The sequence below is a fragment of the Puma concolor genome, chromosome B1 (assembly GCF_028749965.1).
Source record: "Puma concolor isolate L17-30 chromosome B1, mPumCon1.1.hap2, whole genome shotgun sequence".
Classification (NCBI taxonomy): Eukaryota; Metazoa; Chordata; class Mammalia; order Carnivora; family Felidae; genus Puma; species Puma concolor.
This window is the reverse complement of record NC_141670.1, coordinates 25,077,661-25,085,931: the sequence shown is the minus strand read 5'-3', so window position 1 is coordinate 25,085,931 and position 8,271 is coordinate 25,077,661. Positions and strand designations below refer to the sequence as shown.

General features: G+C 35.7%; 1 long non-coding RNA gene across 1 annotated transcript in view; it reads right to left on the bottom strand.

Annotated features, from left to right (window-relative positions):
* Positions 1-1,262: 1,262 nt before the first annotated feature.
* Positions 1,263-8,271, bottom strand: part of LOC147581511 (uncharacterized) — a 144,866-nt gene continuing 137,857 nt past the window's right edge. The window contains exons 3-4 of the long non-coding RNA XR_015249981.1: positions 5,810-5,920; positions 1,263-1,635 (exon numbers count right to left, since the gene is read on the bottom strand). This is a non-coding gene — a long non-coding RNA (uncharacterized LOC147581511). The remainder of the gene's footprint in view (positions 1,636-5,809; positions 5,921-8,271) is intronic.

The window sequence follows — 8,271 nt, the reverse complement described above, 5'->3', positions numbered from 1 at the left end:
AATGTGGACATTGAAGTCACTGACAATAATGCCAGAAATTAAAGGCAAAGACCATTGGCTTTCAATGATGTGGACGATAGTGTTAAGCGGGGGAGGGTATAGGCTGTTTGTATGAGTAACAGGGGTCTGAAAGCAGCAAGCATTTGACTTGGGCTGGGGAGGTATGACTGGAAAGAGCAGTGGCTGGTAAGAGAAGCTTGGTCTTTCTATCGTTTATGGGGAATGCTAAAGCTTTAATTGATAATTTTGGGGTGGGAGTGAGGATGGGAATCAGAATCTGGTTAACTCTACACAATGAATATACTGTTTTCACTGGAGCAGGAGCCTAACTGCTGTTTTCTGAAATGCAAATCTTAGAATTTTCTTAGGCATGTTCTCCTTGTCAGAAGACTTACCTGGTAATTTTAGGTTTGGAACAATCTCAATGGATTAATGCGTATAAAATGCGAACACCTTATGAGAACAGGGTAATAATACATATACATACACTTGTGTTATTATTTATTTTATCATTTGAATAAATGAATTGATCTGTTGCTTTGTGATGAGATGCTTTGAGGGAAAGGGGAGAGGTAGGAGTTCAAAGGCATTTAAGGCATCGGTGCAGAGAAGGATGGGAGGCAAAATGCTAGCGAAGGAGAGGAATTGCTAAGAACATATTTAAGAGTAATAAAATTTTACTTCTAAACTTCCAGCTCTTATATAAGCCTTAGGTAGGAGAGAATGAGCAGAGATGCTCAAAGACTGGATACTGACTTTCCCAGTTATTTCTAAATAGGGCCTCTGCCCCTCTTAACATTTAATATCCCCACTTCAGTTGGCTACTAAATGGGCACATTGTTTCTATTAAAGCTATACTCTGTTTGTCTCTTCAAAAGTATACCTCCCTATTTTGTTATTGCCTGTTTATCATTGTCCTCCAGAAAAACTGGCACCTACATTAATACCAAATGAATTCATAAGGTGTAAAAGCTATCCAAAAAGTCAGCAAATTAATAACATTGATTATAAAAGGTGTTACTTTTTTTTTTATTATTAAAAAAAATTTTTTTTTAAAGTTTATTTATTTTTGGGACAGAGAGAGACAGAGCATGAACGGGGGAGGGGCAGAGAGAGAGGGAGACACAGAATCGGAAACAGGCTCCAGGCTCTGAGCCATCAGCCCAGAGCCCGACGCGGGGCTCGAACTCACGGACCGCGAGATCGTGACCTGGCTGAAGTCGGACGCCCAACCGACTGCGCCACCCAGGCGCCCCTAAAAGGTGTTACTTTTAAGAAGCATTTGTTTGAGATGACTGTCAATGCACTCCTTCCTTTATTTAAATTTTACGAGCTGCTGAATTTAATACAGCATAGTGGGGAAAAAGTGAACTATTAAGTAAAATCAATTAGGTAAAGAATCTCTTACCTTCTACCAGGTGAAAATGATTTTCAGAATTCAGATGACACTTTAATTCCTTCCTACCTCAGGTAGTTTATGTCCTGTGCCTTTTATGATAACCCATCCAATTTCACGACTGATGGAGACAACCCGGAGATACGGGGAATCACGCACGTCCATGGACTTGTACGGTCGTATGCGTGGTGGTGCACATCCAGAATACTGTGTCTTTGAAAGGGAGAGGCCTTTATGCTCTATCGAAGAGAAAAATGTGGAATGTGTTCAGGACACAGGAACACAAGAAAAGGAGACATAAATTTAAAGAACTTTATATTTTAAACACATTATTTTTATCAAGCTTAAAAAGCCCAAGAAATAGAACCTAACTCACCCTTAATAAACTATACTTCCATGATTTGGGATTGTATTTTTTAAATGATGGATTGATTTCATTTTTTTTAAGTTGAAAGCCACCTCGAGTTTCAAAATAATCTCATTTCATAAAACCAAGCATATGCAACACTCAGAGTAGCTAGCATGAAAGAAACGATTAATGTTACTGTTGTCATTATGATTATGATTATTTACAACACAAAACAAATATTCGTAGAACTGTGTGCCTAATGGCATAACTGAATGTTGAATAATGGGGAAATTAATAAGAATATATATTTTAAAAACTTACAATATTTTAATGCGCTTAGAGCAATCCTATCAAATTTGCATATTGCCCTTCAAGCTATGCAACTTTAATTTTTACTTTTTAATGTATTTGCCTTCCTGCCCAAATAACTTGGTAAATCCCTGGAAGGAAAATAATGTATGCTTTATTCCTGTTTCTGATGTCAGTATCTGCTTTAACACATGGCACATAAGTGAGACTCCATATACTTCGCATCACTATCACTATTTGGTTGGATAGAGGTCTTCCAGATAAAGGGAAATTTGGAAAGGGTAGCCTCTGAAGTATTTACTATCATGTAAAAATAAATGTGAGGTGAAATTGTAATAGTATTTGCGTCTTAGAGACAAAACATAATAATCAGAAGACTCTTTCCATTCCTTTAGGACATTTCTGCAGAGTGAGTGTCTTCTAGGCATTTAAAATCTCTTTTATTGTTTGTTTGTTTGTTTGTTTGTTTATTTATTTATTTATTAAATGTTTATTTATTTTTGAGAGAGAGACAGAGAGGGAGAGAGACTGAGAGAGAGAGAGAGCTGGGCAGAGAGAGAGGGAGAGAGAGAATCTCTCACAACCGTGAGATCATGACCTGAGCCAAAATCAAGAGTTGGACACTTAACCAACTGAGCCACCCAGGGGTCCTGAAATGTCTTTTAAACAAGTCCCTTTCCTTACTCTTTCATATACATCAGAGTTCTTAGTAAATTACAGAATCCATTCTGACTACTTTTAATAGAAAATATGTTTTGAAAGCATTTTTTAATACAGTGGCATGTTTAAGGAGTTGATATTTCTTTTACTATATGACATGATTATTTTCAATAATTGTGAGATGAGATAAATATCAACTATGGCCAGAGAAAAATGCAGACAAACTTTTTTTGTTGACTTTTCAATATATAATAATACCAATAAATTTTTTTTCTTAAATCACAATTAGAAAAATAAATAGAGGTGCCTGGGTGGCTCAGTCAGTTGAGCATCGGACTTTGGCTCAGGACGTAATCTCACAGTTCACAAGTTTGAGCACCTCATTGGGCTCTGTGCTGACAGCTCAGAGCCTGGAGCTGCTTCAGATTCTGTGACTCCCTCTCACTCTGCCCGTCCCCTGCACATGCTCTGTCTATCTCAAAAAAATAAATAAACATTAAAAACAATTAAATATATATTGCTATATAAAAAGGAAAAAGTGATAGATACTTTTAAAATACATGAATACATTTCTTTAAAAATTGAAAATTTATTTTCTATATATTAATTTTTTCATAATAATGGATAATATTATACTTTCTGTTTGTCGACTTTAACTTGGGAAAATTGGTCAATGACTTCACAGAAATGGATTTTCTTTGTATATACATGTTCAGCAAGTAGTATATCAGGTCAGTCTAACTTCACTTATAATTGATTGGAGAACTTTTTTTTTAATTTTGAAATTTTCACAAGACAATAGGTACACAAATAATATGTGTATTTTTAAGTATGAAGTTTTAGAGCCTTGGCACCTGAAATAGACCAAACTACTTAAGGTCACTTTCACCTCTGACAGAGAAATTGCACATTGCTGGCTTTTTACAGAGGAGAATTAAGTTAGGGTGCCTGGACCTAGGAGGATTTATACAAGTAAACTGTTTCATATTTACAGTAAATATAAATACAGTAAAAATAAAATACAGTATCGATAGAAGTTTCTTCAGAGATTTTGTTACATTTTTGTTGACTGAAACAAAAGGATCTCACTATGTTCATTTATATTAAATTAAATTAAATTAAATTATAAATTTACTATAAATTAAATTTAACTACAAATTAAAATTAATTTGTAGTATAATCTGACACTGAGATCAGAAAGCGCAAGGTTCAAACCCTTCGTTTGGTTGGACCACATCGTTTTTATGTTAAGACGAATCCTGTAATCTCAGTGAAGCTCACTTTCTTCATCTGCAAAATTGGGGTTTTCAGTATCGACTGACCTCTATCTAAAATACTTAGGCCAATGGGGCGCCTGGGTGGCTCAGTCGGTTGGGTGTCCGATGTCCGTGAGTTCGAGCCCCGCATCGGGCTCTGTGCTGACAGCTTGGAGCCTCGAGCCTGTTTCGGATTCTGTGTCTCCCTTTCTCTGACCCTCCCCCGTTCATGCTCTGTCTCAAAAATAAATAAGGTTAAAAAAATTAAAAAAAAAATAAAATAAAATACTTAGGCCAAGATAAGAAAAGCACGTATGTGATACTAAGTAAATAACTGTTGAATAACGTTTGCTTGTCCTTGTGGTTTGTATTCAATTTTTGCTCATGAAAAACAACAAAATATTAGAAATATTTCTTCTCATGATCATGTTCACACTGAGCAGATAACACATTGGAAGGAGAGTTCAAGGGATTGACTGATGCTTGTTTAAACACATATACACTCACACAGAAGCCTAACAGTCAACCTGCACACCGGCACCCTGTGGGCTGACCTGTGGTTTAGGATATTGGTTGTCTCTATCATGCTTGGAGTTACCAGTGCCACTGGAGGACTGTTTACAGCAATCCCAAAGAAGCAAAGCTTTTAGGAATAGATTTATTTACAGATGGCGCTATAGTTTTACTATATTTCTCTATGTAATACATAATCCGTGTACTTTAAGGACAGATTGGTTGGGCGGCTGGATGATGAAAAGAATAAAACAGAGGAAAGGTGTTTTCCATGATAACCAACTAGCATCTCCTTACTTCAAGAAGAGTAATCATATTTTCATCTTCCTTTTTGGAATTTCGGCCATCTGAAGAAAGGCAGAGTGCCTACAATCATAATTTTGGAAGTTTAAAAAGGAGGGACCAAATGTCAAAAGTGATTCAGAATATTTTCTCTCATAATTGTAGGGGAGAACGATTTGCTTATTCCAACATTCTATTCTCATTGAGTATTGAAACCAAAGCCTGCATAATGATTTTTAACTACCTGGGTTTAAGTGGTCTGGGAAGGTGGAATGGTTACCTCTTTCCATTTACAGTAAAACGTTGGTTTGTGAGCATCATTCGTTCTGGAAACATGCTTACAATCCAAAGGATTTGTATATCAAAGCAAATTTCAAGATGCAGGGGCTCAGTTGGGATCATGTGATGCTTGGCATCACATACTCCTCATACTGCGAGACATCACTCGTTTATCAAGTTAAAATTTATTAGAAATGTTTGCTTGTCTTGCGGAACGCTTGTGGAACAAGTTACTCGCAATCCAAGGTTTTACCGTATCTTCTTTTTCATTCAGGCAAATTACAGCTGTTCAGATACAGTAATTCCCACAAGAAATTTTCTTTGGTGAGTTACCAAACACACAGAAACCCAAATGACTCAGTTAATAACGCATGTCAAAAGTATCAAACAACAAAAAAAAAATGTCCCTTCGGTCTCTAATCCTTTTTAGTTAAAGATACACATTTAGCATTAAACACAACACACAACAGAGTATCAGCCTTCTAAAAGATTTTTGTTTGGATTCTTCAAGTTGTCCTCGGGAGGGTGTGAAAGGCCCCTGGGCAATGTTTTTTACCAGATTGTGTTTTGTTAACACTCCTGAACTTATTCTATGAATAATTAGCTGTACTGGAATTCTAGAAATACTGTTCTTCTGTTGTCAACTATTTTTCCTGGGAAGACGTCAGAAATTACATTGAGCAACATGGGAAGGATACAACACAAGACTAAGCTATGTGACTCCAAAGTGAAATCTGATGCACAAAAGGTAATGTGAATACATACAGCAAGCAGCTGGATCTTTCAACCAAAGCACTTAACCCACGGTGTCTCTGGTGGATTGGACTTCTTTGCAGCGGGAGACATCAGGGAAGTTCTTCTGATGGGGGCTCATCGCTTCAAGCACGAAGAGTCTGGGAAGCAGAGAAGAAAAGTAGCAGCATCTTTTATGAACCAGCTTTGGAAGTTTTACAGTGTTACTTCTGCTAAGCTCTGATTTTATCTATTGAGTCACGAAGTCTGGCCAGAGGGAAGTCAGAGGGAGGGGATGTAGACACCACATCTGAATGGAGGAATGAGTTGTCAAAGGATTTGTGGGTATGTTTTAAAACTGCTACAGGCAAAATATATACCGGCAAATGGTCATGAGGCATGCTAAATTAATTTGCACTATCGAATTTATAATTTGAGTAAGAAGCCAACCATGGCAGCAGCATAAACATACAGATTGGTACACATGGAGATGGCATTCCAATTAATTCATTACTTGATCAGATTCTCCTGGTGGAGATATGATAGGTCAGATAATAGTTCAGAGAAGAGGATAAGAAACTCTGAATATGGATGAATCAAAGGATCTGTCAACAAAGTTTTAAAGGATGTTAAGATTTTTGACATGAAACAAAGTTTCCTCTTTGAATAGGGTAGGGAAAGTGAGAGAATTGAGTCCTTACCCAATTCACAGTGGAGTAAACCAGCTACCTTTCAAAGAACCTGCCTCTTAATAGAGTTAATTTACAACCACGATTTAGTGATCATTGTGAAATTAATTTTGTTCATTTGAATTCGTTTTGTAGGTTGTACTCATTTTTTTTTTTTTTATTATTAAAAGGTTTTATAAATGTGTAAGAACTTTAAAAACTTACCAGGTTTGTGGTGGTACCTTTTAAATTGGCATTATAATAACAGTAATTTACATTACAAAAAGACATTGAAGAAATTATTTAAACTGCATACAGGAGAACTGAACAATTATGGTAAACATTGTTGCTTTCAATATGGTCTGTGTGAAAATGTCATTTAAAAAGTATGTGGGGACACCAGTGTGGCTCAGTCCATTAAGCATCTGACTTCAGCTCAGGTCATGATCTCATGTTTCTGAGTTGGAGCCCCAGGTCAAGCTCTGTGCTGACAGCTAGGAGCCTGGAACCTGCTAGGGATTCTGTCTCCCTCTCCCTCTGTCCCTCCCCTATCTTTGGTCTCTCTCTCTGTCTCAAAAATAAATGAATATTTAAAAGGAAAAAAAATATGTGAATTGGCTTTTATATTGGAAACAGGAAAAAATCAAAATCTTCTTAGTTTAAAAACAAACAAAGACCAGGTTTTGAAACCCTGGCCAGATTATTTAGTACATGTCTCTTAACTTTTAGGAGGTGTTCATTTAAACCATGCCAACAGTATAAAATATTTTAAAACTATCTCCACCAAAATATATTCTCTTCAGTTCTACAAAGTGACATCATTATGCAGTAATATTTAAAATTCATAAAAGAAAGTACTTGATTAGAAATTGCAAGATACAGATTTCTTTATATTAATGAAAGAAAGTTCCCTAGAATATTTCAGCTTCTTCCTGATATTTAACTTCAATAATTTTTCAAAGATGCTTTTTAGAATTAGTTAAAACTAAGTTAGCTCTTAAATCCAGTGTTCTATGTATCTGTCTATAGTTTTTCTATTTCTAAAAATTACCAAGACTGATGGATTTGCCTTAACTGGAAACACAAAGTCATGTTTTAAGTATTTTTCTGTATCTCCTCAAGTTTGGGACATTGAAACTAACATAAACATTTTATGGAAACATTGTGAATTACTTTTGGGCTGAAACTAGGCTAGATGTATACTTGACAAAAGATGATAATGATGATGTAAAGTAAAACTGCCATATGGATCCTTAAAAGCCACCATGTAACTTTGGCTAGATGTGTACAGAAAACAACCCTTATGAAAACACTGATCTAATTCAGTCTCTGCCCCCCACCCCCCAAATTTCAGTTGGGAAAGTGTTCAGAGGAGAGAAAAACAGTCCTGTGAACGTTTCCTGACTCTATTTTGAAAGTTTTGTATGCTTGAAGTTTATAAACATACACATTTCTATTACTATGGTTTTATAAAGTAAAACTTTTTAGTTTCTCAGAATCAAATGGAAGGGTATACTTGCTTATATCTAATGATTCCTCTGATTGATAATATTTGCTTAAAAGATCATGGTTTAATTTTTTTATACATTTCTTTTAGTAACGGTTCTGTTGTTAGGACAATAGCCACCAGAGGGCAGTAAATATGCCTGTAATACCAACTAAGGCGTCCTGTCTCAAGTATTTTTTTATTGTGTAGTTTTTGCATAGCTTGTATTTCAAATTGTTTTTAAATATTTTATACCATGCAATAATTTTATTTATTAAAATGTTTTTAATTTTTATTTATTTTTGAGAGAGATTGACAGAGCACAAGCAGTAGAGGGGCAG